Genomic DNA, 12,398 nt, shown 5'->3' with positions numbered 1-12,398 from the left:
ATCTTATTTGGTAACAGTGATTTCAAGTAATAAATAAATGTCGGTAAAAACCTTTCGTGTTGTATTCTGTTAATGTAACCTTTCAGCTTATCTTAGTTTTGAGGTTAAGTATTGTTGTTTCGTATTTCCGCTTTCAGTAGTTGGCAATAGTATTTAGACAATTAATATTTGAGGAATTTTTCTCCTCAAATATTAATTGTCAATATTACAGATGTTATTCTGTAGGACAAATTAATAAAATTCTTAATATTCAAATAGTATTTAGCCCGTGTATCAAAGCTCAAATCTATACTACATGCTAATAACTAGCAACTAGCTGACTTGTAAACCAGCGAATAGAGATTATAAAGAATGGACACTTCGCGTCGGTACCTTTGATGTAGCCGGACTGATTTCAATGACCTAAAGCGTGAGATTCTGCTTCCTCCCTAGAGTTGGCGCTGACATCACACCAGCTAGCAGTCAACACAGCGGAAATATAACACATACAATTAATACATCTAGGTACATTATGCACTCAAATAAAATAAATTGGATCCATAAAATAATAAATCCGTCATTAACTGTAATGTCTAGACTCTAGAGTTCCTTTATAATGAGAGTTGAGACGTTGACCCCAACAACAATTAAAATATGTAATGATTTGATAGCACTGAAAATGGAGAAACAAAACTCTTATGAGAAGTAAAAGCATATACCTACATTTTATTGTATACAAATATTAAACTAATTCGATACTTAATTTTATAATGTATTATATTATTTTATAATATAATTTATTATATCTGAAATATAAAAAAATTATTATTACAACTAGTTTGCCACTGAGAAATAAGGAAAAGCTGTTAACTTGAATTTATTTGAAGCAAAGCATTACTGGATAATGCAATAAGGTAGGCGATGTTTGGATCCTGTGTCTCAACTCTTATATTCAATTATTATCTTAGCGTGTGCTCGATTACACTAACCTCTAGCGCTTGAAAGTGGAACTAAACGTCGGCGCACAGAGAAATAAAACACAGGAAAATTTTCTCAGTTCTTTATAATCCTTATTCGCTGTGTAAACTACACACTAGAGCTTTGAATATGCATGCTGGAATCATGGCCTTCTGCATAGACTATTTTTCTGAAAGTCATCGAATTACGGCATAGCACTAAATTAAGAAGGCAGTGTCCTAATGCAGTTTCATTACGAGTTATCAGCGGTTATTATTTATTTATTTATTTTTGGAAATTCGAATTTTTTGTTTTTAAACAGTTTTCCAGTAAACACTTCATGAAACTTAATTCTCAGGTTTATGAACTGAATGGTAATTTCCTGAGACACTAGAAAAGAAACATAAAAAGATGTAGAATTGTAAAAGATGTTCAAAAGATATCTATGAAAATTACGTTTGGCTATCAACAATCGAAATAAGTGTGGAAAAGGTAAGAGTTTGAAATATTAAAATAATAATAATAATAATAATAATAATAACGCAGATACCAGCAATGTCAATGTTCCAAGTTAACGTGCTACTCTACATTGAACTCATACTTTATTTCCAAAGCATCTTCAGATTTCATAACCCCCAATTGTTAATGAGGTGTCCATGTTTGTTTAGTGTACACGTCATCAATCGAGCAAGCATTTGCTATGCACTACGTAGCTTTGGATCTTACTTCTGATGTCACATCCGGCTATTTAGTCAACAATCTAGTTCACTTCAGCTGAAAATGTAGCTTTGAGACACGGACTTAGTATGCCGTGATAGATAGCGATTTGTTTTTGAACTTCATTACAAGTAAATATAATGTCTTATTGCTGTTTTACAGTAATTATTATAATTTAAGTAAGTAATTCGGTTTTGCAAGATATTTAATTTTATTCTTTGAATAATCTTATTAAATTGCACTCGTGGTTTCATCTTGGCATAAGTGAAATTATGAATAAGATGAAACAGCTCTCGGGCAATTACTACAGATAATTTTGGAAATGTCAGCAATTATGTAGCAGTTTTTGGAAGTGCAATTTTGAATTATTCTCGCCTTTTAGAGTTCTATTTTGATTTCGGTTCAGTTTTTTTAAATCCAGCTGTTTTATACGCTAAAACGCTTGTTTTACTCATCTAGCAAATTTTTTTACGATGAGTTGGCACCACTGGACCTTTTTCAGTACTCAGCTGACGAGAGAGCAAGGCGCTCGCAGCATGACGAGGCTTGCTGTGTTATGGTTTGACAGAATGGAAGATTTTGTGTTTGTTGAAGGTTTTAAATTTTATTTTAAACTTATAGAAAATATTGTTGGTGTTGTGATAAAAACTGTGTTCTATCCAAGTTTAAAATTTTGTAATTTCGAATCGGGATATAGCCTAGAGTTTCAGAAATCCGATTTCGAAGACAGTCAAAATAGGATCTTGAACCATCGAAGTGTTTGTAATGTGGTGAAAAAGAAAATCCTTATTTCTTGAAAACCGTCTGAAGTGATAACCAAATAAATCTCTCAATATGAACATGAACTTCCGTTAACTGCAACAGATCTTGCCCGTATTCGACTCAACCAACAGAACGTGAAGGATTCCCATTGTCAGTGATGTTATGAAGGCGTCAGAGTCAATAACGTCACAACGAATGGAAAAGAAGACTACATTTATTAGTGACACAGTGAGTAATGTTATTATATTATTATTATGTTAAAAAAAAGTTTAAAATAATTCCCCTGTTCGCGTGAGAAAATGTACGTAGGATTAGCTTCTCTTGCACTGATTTGTTTCTTCAAATGTTCGCCATCTACGGACATTCTATTCAACTATTTTATGCTTTAACACGGAAAATTTTTCTTTTTACCACTCGAGAAAAATATTGCAGCAATAACTGCAGCATTGCTGCTTATGGGAGTTGCGTTGATGTTACCTGCAATGCATTGATTAAAGAACTTCAACATTTTATTCATTCGTAGCTTAGCAATCGTAGAAATGGGTAAAGGGTAAGGAGTGTATCGGAATGTGCAGAAGGGAGAGGCAGAAAACATACCCGCCACCAGCCACGGGTGCACGCTAGTGCATTTCCTACTCACGGATGGTCAGAGAATCTAGCCCGAGGGTGCATTGTGCTTATGACCGCTGGCTTAGGTCATCTTCCACTGCAACATTGATCAAATGGAATGTTTAGCCTTTACTTATCATTACTTTATATATATTTTATGGGGCTATGTTCACCGTTGAATTTTCTGAAAGAAATCAATCTGCCGTGAGCAATGTCCTTTCTTTGAATAGGAAATTTTCAACAGTGACGTTTGTGTCTTAATTTTTAGTAGAGATTGCATTTGGGGTTTGTAAACCACAAGGTTAACTACAACATCAACTATAGGTATGACGTTTTACTATGTGCAGCACGTAGGACAGAGAAGTGTTCTGTTCTCATACCACAACTAAGCTTGGCACTACAATAGCTGCAGTGAATACGATTTAAAACATTAAACCACCCACCTATTCATCACATTGCTACGTTTATTTATAACTAGCCGTACCCGTGCGCTCCGCTGCACCCGTTAGAAATAAATATAAAGTAATTATATAATTAAATTAGGACATTTGATGCAGGGGACATTCGTGTTTGATAGAAGGATAAATCGTTTATTATGTTAATTTAAATTTAATTAAAAAATTAAAATGCGAATTTTGATCCAGAGACCACTCATTTGGTCATAAAAATTAGTTTAGGAAATACAGGAAACGAATGTACAGAATAGCCTATCAAGTTTTCTGTGCATAAGAAGCTATTTTAATCTTACCTGTCCTCGATTCACTCAGAAGTTACTGTGATAACATTATAGCATTATGTCCATCTAGAGAAACTACACTTTCCAATGGTGAAATAATGATTAATTATTCAAATCGGTTAATTTAGCTTCCGATATTACTTCATACAAACACAGAAACATTCTCTGTAGGCTATCTTTCATAGCTTTCGATTGTTGTGTCCAAGGCCCCTTATAGACGAAGTCATTTGTTTTTTATTTCAATACACTGCCTTAGATGGCAGTTATTTTAATTTTAAAACTCATTTATCTCATTAAATATCAGTCCTATCTAAATTTTTCAAAGACTGAAACTTATCGGAAATGATTTTTAAAGAAACCTTTGTTATGTAATATTTTTCATAAAAATCAATAATAAGCGAGATATTTCGATTTATTTAATTCAGGCCCCCTTATAACCCCCTTTTAAATAATGTATTTTGAACGCCATATAGCCTATAATCTAAGTTACAACGAACTTAATTCATATTCCAATTTTCATCGAAATCCGTTCAGCCATTATCGCGTGAAAAGGTAACAAACATACAGACAGACAGACAAACAAAAATTTCAAAAAAGCGATTTTCGGTTTCAGGGTGGTTAATTATATATGTTAGGACCAATTATTTTTGGAAAATCGAAAATTACCAGATAAATTTCGGCTACAGATTTATTATTAGTACAGATATGTACAGTTTAGTAGTGTTACAGCATTATACTAGGCCTACACATATTTACAATTAATTTATGTAGTTCACCACATACAGGAAACGTACATTACCTGACTTTTCACAATTTTCCCTTCCTCATGGTTGCACTTGAACAACAATATATTTCATTAGGTATTCATTTAGGCGAAAAGCTTCTCTGTATAACGCATTATTTTATTCTATTTTGTTTTAAATCCACTACCAACAGAAGCAAGCTTCCAAATATAGGTGGCTTACATTGATATCTATATAAAATACATAATAAGAAAAATCAAAACAAACAACACAAACGAAATAAAGATAGCTACATAATATATGCTAGAATATAATATTGCAGTTAATATAGTGCAATATAATAATGCAAAATTATTTAAAACCTAGAGTAAAAAACATAATACACTTATTCATAATTTAAATATCTAAGGAAATACAATTATTTTTATACATCTTGATTGCACAACTTTTAACACTGTATCAATTCGGAATATGTATGATAAGACTTTATTGTGTTAAATTCTAACGTACAACAACAAACACACAGACAACACCATATATTGGCACAGATACGTAGATGGCATACTAATACTATACAAAGGAAACAAAAGACATCCAAAACCTGCATCAACACATAAACAAAATACACCCAAAGCTACACTACACATTAGAAATTGAAAATAACAAATCCATGAATTTTCTAGACATCACAATAACAAAAGTAGACAAGAAACACACATTCAAAGTACACAGAAAACCAACAACATAAACAACACATCCAACCACCCCACACAACACAAACAAGCTGCATTCCGAACAATGGTACACAGACTACTCAACATATCAATGAACCAACAGGATTACAAATAAGAGCTAAACACAATCAAATACATAGCACATGAAAACGGATACAACCCTAATATGATAGACAACATAATTCGTAAGGCTTCATAATCACAAAATACATAAGAATACAACACAAACACAAGAACACAAACAATACACACACTAACATAACGAAAACAAAAACACACATAAAATTGCAACCTCATTCAAGAAATTAAATTACAACATCGCATACAGAACAAATAACACTCTACAAAAACATCTCAACACACAAACAACACAAACAAACAAATACAACCACACAGGCGTATACAAACTCAAATGTAACACCTGCAACAACTTCTACATAGGACAGACAGGCAGATCGTTTCAAACACGTTACAAATAACACATCACAGCCATAACAAAATTACAAAACACCTCCACATATGCAGAACACATCACAAATGCTAACCACACGCACAGAGACATCAACACAGACATGGAAATACTGCACATCCAACCAAAAGCCAGAAACTCAACACACTAGAACAATATGAAATATACAGACATACGAAAACACACCCCAACGAAATTCTCAATACACAACTCAATTTCAGAACACACGCAGTCTTTGACTCTACACTATACCACACGAACACACCCTCACAGGAAATAAAACAAGAGGCGCCAAGACCAAAAACGATCAGTTCTGAGGATGACCGATAATAGGTCGAAACATGTAAACGAGGTACGTTAGAATTTAACACAAGAAAGACTTATCATACATATTCCGAAATTCTTTTTAATATTGTATGAAATTTCTTAACTGTTAAACTGAAATCTAATTGAGAATCACAGTTTAAAGACAGAGAGTTGTAAGTATTACACATAACAAACAATGGAGAGTTCTTGAAGAAAACAGTTCTAGGAATGGGAATAACAAAAGTTTGCCCATGACGTAATTCTGTTCTTTTTACATTAAACTGAAGGAATTTAAGAAAATCACAGTTATTCCATATGGCTTTAACAGTTTTATGGAGTAAAATTTGGCTATTTATTAATCGTCTAGATTTTAAAGTTTTATAAGTAAATTTAAAAAGTAACAGATTGTATGAACTTTGCTTTACATAAGACGACATGTGATGTTTTTTACAATATAAATAACGTAAAAATTTGCCAGAAACAAACTTAAAATATGATACCGATACATCGCTAGATCGCAACTCAATATCTAACACAGATTCTCAAAAATTTTGAGGAGAAGCGGGAGGGGAACTAGGTTTATTGGTATAATAAAAATATTCTCTTGATAAAATTGTCCATAGAGAAGAGTTGAAGTCCGAACTCTTCAACAAATCTGTGGTGTTCGGGTAAAGGGGTATGTCATTTTTTTGTCCAGGTGGAATTTTGTTCCCCAGATGAACACACAAGTTAAATTATGCAAGTGGGTGTGCAAAAATCAAAGAATACCCGCATTTGATATGTTTTATTTGTGTAGAAAATTATTTGTAATAAGGGTTCCAAGTTTAATTCTCATTTATCTCCGAACTCATTTTTATGTCTTATCTCCCTTTACCCAAACAACACAGAAATAACTGCAGCGTCAAATGCCCAGACTTATTTCCTTTCAGCATATTTTACCGATGTTTTGGTATGAAGGTAAATAAGTGCTACGAAATAAGTAAAGAAGTACGGAAAAGAATGGCGATGCGAAGAAAAGAAATGCTGTACGTAGTGCAGATGTACGAATAAAGAAGTGAAGACTTGTGGATGAATGTGAAGAACTAAGAGAGAAAGTTAAGATATGTGCCAGGAAGTGTAGAAGTACGGGAGTAAGTAAAGAATTGGCGAAGAATAGTAAATAAATGTTACGAAATCAGATCCACCGCCAGTAAGTTGGGACCGTACCTGAGAGGTACAACTCCAACCACACTCCTGATGTCCTTATAGCTCTCCGTATAGTAAAAGTGTATTTTCTCAGTACCCCATTTGCGATCTTTAATTATTAATATAATGTATTTTGGAGCTTATTTATTTCGGTGACTTATTTATTTACACAAGGGGAGTCATGTTAAAAACAGTATCTGTTGGTCTGTGATTTCGATATTCGATGACCCTAAAACAGCCGCGGCGAAAATGCGACTCACGAGCACATTGTGGCTCTCAGTGCTTTTCTCTCGCTTCCTACCTAAAACCCCCACCCTCTTACTCACTGGAGTCAAACTCCGTTCTATTTGTATTTCTCTCGGACCTGCGAGTGGCGTATCGTCGCAATAACTTTCTAGAAACCATGTACCTCTATAAAAAACGAAAGTTCCAAGTAGGATGGGAGGACGCATTCTTTTGCTTACAATATGATGAGATTATTAAATGTATGATTTGTTCACAAATATTACTAGGAAAACGGTTGTATAACATAAAACGGCATTATAAGATACTACATGTTACTGATGAAACATTAAAAGGTTAAGTGTTATTATTATTATTATCATCATCTCTGTACGTCGATTCTTTTACAGCAGATGTATGAATAATGCGGTTAGATCTTCAATTTAAACTCACAGATTTACAATGTGACGTTAAATGAAAGCTAGATGTAAGGACTTGATTGATATTGAACTTTTCAAATCTTTGGAAAAAAAATAAATATTTGAAGCTTCGTTCTTTCGCTTGCTCTGTTGAGCCATGTTCGCTGTAACTTACGTTTGTGAAAAATTATTTTCAACAATGAAAATAGTAAAAATCAAATTTAGATCACGACTGACAGACAAATACCTTCGTGATCAACTACGACTGGCAGTAAGTGACATAATTCCTGATTTTGAAACTTTGTCGCAGAGACATTCTGAAGACAGTTAATTTTAGGTTGTGATAATGTGTCCTATATTTTGTTATTCATTTCTTTCTTCGTTACACGTACTAAGCAACTTCCCCTTCGGGTGTCCGCCTCCCTCCATAGGTGCTATGCACGTTGCAGCTTACACAGTGGCTCGTCGCACATTACATTTTCGCCACGGCTGCCTAAAATGATTGACGTGAAATGCTTTGTTAACATGTAAAAGATTAACGAAAATATATTCAACTTAATGGCTAGGGGAATTAGATTATTTCATCGCACTCTAGGCATTTAACAAATGCTGGCCTCCCTGATCTTGGGATCAGCATGACTCTGGACCACCGTTGAGACATCACAGGACAATCACAAGACAATAGACAAACACCGAGTCTCGTGGAAGGAAGATGAATTTTTTCCATCGCCTATGCTGGAATGAAATTAAGGTCGGGAAATGAGCATATTACTAAGTTATACAGGGACATCATTTTATTTTCACTTCAATTTTTATTGTACCTGAGTTTTTGAATGTACTTCACTCCCACCCCTTCTACTAGTAAACTTCCTTCCGTTCTCGTCATAGAACCAAACGTATACAGTCAAAGTCGCCTTACGGTCATAGTAAACACAAACAGTACTGACTTAGTGAGTATAGCACGTTCCATAAATATGTTTGCTTTCAATATTGAATCACATTTTCTCACAGGTACTGACATCCATTTGCCTACGTCGCATCCCGGTTTCCCCCCACTCGCTTCTGCTCGCTCGTCTATAAAGGCTAGTGGCTGGGCTGTTTTAGCTCTTTTCTAAAGACATTAATTTCTGTTAGGAATTGGACGTCTACGTAATATTATACAACTGTTTAAAATAACTTAAATAGAAGGGCCTCCTTAATTAATTGTCACGTGATTTCCCTACTTTCTACGACCCTGCGACAAAACCACTTGGACGGACAGTAGATACCATGTCACAGTAATTTTATCTTTTCGAATTGGGCAGAAGTGAAGATAGAATTTACAGTATGTAAGGTACTCTGTTACCAGAGTGCTGCATTGGAGTTAAATCGCTCGCTTGAACTCGGTCGAGTGTCATACCCTCGAGTGAGATACGATCGGTCGTGATACGCTCGTAATAAATAGAAGCACAGTACAAGGTCATCTCACCGACGTGTCTTATCTTGCATGGAAGGCGACAGATAAGATACAAACATGTTTTGCTCACACGGTAAAAATAAGGCTTTACTTTCTGCGTTTATGACAAACGTTTAATGGAACGTACAAAAACAGTAACATGAAGTTATAAATAAAATAGTATCAAAAACTTCGATATACAGTTATTATTGCTATAATTAATAATTATTCAATATCTGATTTACCACATATATAATTTGATAGGTCCATACATAGTGTTCCGCCTATATACTGCGACAATGTAGAAACGTTTTACAAAATATTATTGATATAGCAGTAGATTAATAACAATATTAGTACAGAGATAACGTCACAGAAAATATAATAAAACGAATAATCATGCTGCACAACTGTTACAGACGAAAAGATTGATACACTAATTATTAGAGATTATTATTATTATTATTATTATTATTATTATTATTATTATTATTATTATTATTATTACTAGAGAACTTGATACAGTTCTTGCATTATCGTGATTGTGTTCTCCGTTTATAATAATTACATTTACATCCAATAACATCTATCAGATGTAGCAAAAACAAAATCACTCATGTGGGGGGGGGGGACATTTACCTTCAACATTTATATTACATTTTTAAAGCAAGTTCTGTAGTTGTACTACAGAGAGGTTAGTTGAACACTGCAAAGTTTTGAAATGATAAACATCTATGATGTTACTACACAGTTCATCACTGTAACAAGAACGAATGTCCAAGACTCGGCTTATACCGTTCGAGGATTTATCTCTCGTGATAATTTTACCCATCATGCATGTGAACTACCTATCGGATTATGCTATGAACTACTAGGCGCTCGAGCGAAAACGTCCGATGCAGACCTCTGTTACAGACTAGGTACAGAATTATTTCAACATGAGTTACGAAGGACGAAACTGGTAATTGGAATTAGGTACAATAGTCTATAGTGCGATAATATGCACATTAGAACTGAAGCCTGTATCTAAATGAACGGCCACCATTTTAAAAAATGTGTTTAAATATCCATATTATGATTATTTTTCAATTTAACTTCATTCTCTATATTGTACGCTAATGTGCTGTAGACAGTATAATATACACTGCATAATGAATACGTCCACATGGACAGCTCAGTTCGTGAGTAAAAACACTCATTGTTAATACTGTACTCTATTTTGATTAAAGAAAAACCTAATGAAAATTATGAAACTCAAAATCGCGATATTTCCTAGTTTACGTAAATGGATGAACTACGTTTCTTCCCTTCTATATCTAGTAAAGTGATTTGTTTGTATGTTACGACAGCATCATCGAACGTCAGTCGTGGAAGGGGGTAGCAAACGGTGTGTCCGGTTCTAAATCGTTAATTGAAAGGTATAGCCAGGTTAATATTAGAAATGTTAGTGAAAATAAAATGATGTCCCTGTAACTGTTTAATCGTACTGTACATGCACATGACACTTGATCCACTTTAGCCCTCACAAAGCAGCAATATAGTCTACGCTTGAGAATGTTCGTTCCTGGATCATGTGACCTGTGAGCCCCATCATTCACTACGTCGGTCTTCACGTTTGCTTGAACTCTTCAGTGGATTAGTATTAATGTCTTCCATTCGCATCATATTGTCATTTCAAAGCTCATTGTGTGGCATGGCTCTATCGATCCCTCTTCCCGAGGTGTGTTCTATTTAGCGTGAACTTTCAGAAAATAACCCAAGAGAACAATTTGGAATTCTGTTGGATATCATCTCTCGCATGTCTGACAACGTCGCTTGCGAGGGCAATGATAATAGGCTAAAACGCGTATCTCTCAAGGAATGATAATTCCGGCTAGGGTTCATTCCTTCCGTTAGCATATAGCTGTTTCAGATTACCTTGATATGAAGACAATAACTACGAAACCGGTTGGCTGGAAGTTTTTTACATTTGTTGCTGAATGCATTAAACCCGAAATCTGTCGTCCCGAGACTTAACAGAGAATACATTCAGATAGATCTCACTCTAAGGCAGTGATGTGAAAGCCAGCGCATTTTTCTGACCTTGACGTCGTGCGCGGGCATCAAGCTTTAGGTATTGAAGGAGGAAGGATTATGTATAGACTCCGTATTCCAGCTACCTATAAAAGGCAATGAATTTGGCTGATTCAAAGTTTATGTGACTAACCATCGTTGTCGACCATTTTGCAAACATTTCCTGTCGTCACATGATACCAGTTAATGACGTCACAATATGTCAATACATAGCGTAACGTCTGTAGATTATGATCATATAATCGTTTTTGTTACATTGTTGGAATTGAAATTATTGCAATGTGTTTGAGAATAAGGTGCTTGGGAAAATATTTGGGGCTAAGAGGGATGAAGTTACAGGAGAATGGAGAAAATTACACAACACATAAGTACACGCATTGTATTCTTCACCTGTCATAATTAGGAACATTAAATCCAGACGTTTGAGATGGACAGGGCATGTAGCACATATGGGCGAATCCAGAAATGCATATAGATTGTTAGTTGGGAGCCCGGAGGCCGAGACGTACATGGGAAGATAATATTAAAATGGATTTGAGGGAGGTGGGATATGATGATAGAGACTGGATTAATCTTGCTCAGGATAGGGACCTATGGAGGGCTTATGTGAGGGCGGCAATGAACCCCCGGGTTCCTTAAAAGCCAGTAAGTAAGTAAGTATTGCTTATGACCATGGGTGGGCAACTCGTATTCTCAGTGTCAACACAACCTCAGTCAGTTAGAATGAACCCTGTGTCTGTGAGCGAGTCTTGCAATTTGCTCGCGTCTGCAGTCAGTGGCGGCTCGTTTTAAGTAAAAAACAATATAGGCCTAATCTCCAGATCATTTGCCTTTGGTGATGAGTCGAAAGAGAAAGACTTTTTTTTATTAAGAAGGGGGGTAATGCTTGTATTATGTTCTATTACACTTTCTTACGCACGACTTTTTATGTTACAAATAAACAGTAAAGGTTTTAGTAAAGAAATAATGTTTAGATTGCTTTAGAACAGCTAAAGATAAAAATGGGATATCAACAAGGTGAGACTGATATAAAATATCGTTAGCACGTTGTG

The 12,398-nt window shown here is 34.9% G+C and overlaps 1 protein-coding gene across 2 annotated transcripts in view; it reads left to right on the top strand.

Moving 5' to 3' along the window:
* LOC138711687 (uncharacterized) overlaps window positions 1-12,398 on the top strand; it is a 1,209,687-nt gene that overhangs the window by 198,604 nt on the left and 998,685 nt on the right. The gene's annotated exons all lie outside the window — the stretch shown is intronic.

Source organism: Periplaneta americana, chromosome 13 (assembly GCF_040183065.1).
Source record: "Periplaneta americana isolate PAMFEO1 chromosome 13, P.americana_PAMFEO1_priV1, whole genome shotgun sequence".
Classification (NCBI taxonomy): domain Eukaryota; kingdom Metazoa; phylum Arthropoda; class Insecta; order Blattodea; family Blattidae; genus Periplaneta; species Periplaneta americana.
The sequence above is the reverse complement of the archived record's forward strand: the minus strand, read 5'-3'. Positions and strand labels throughout refer to the sequence as shown.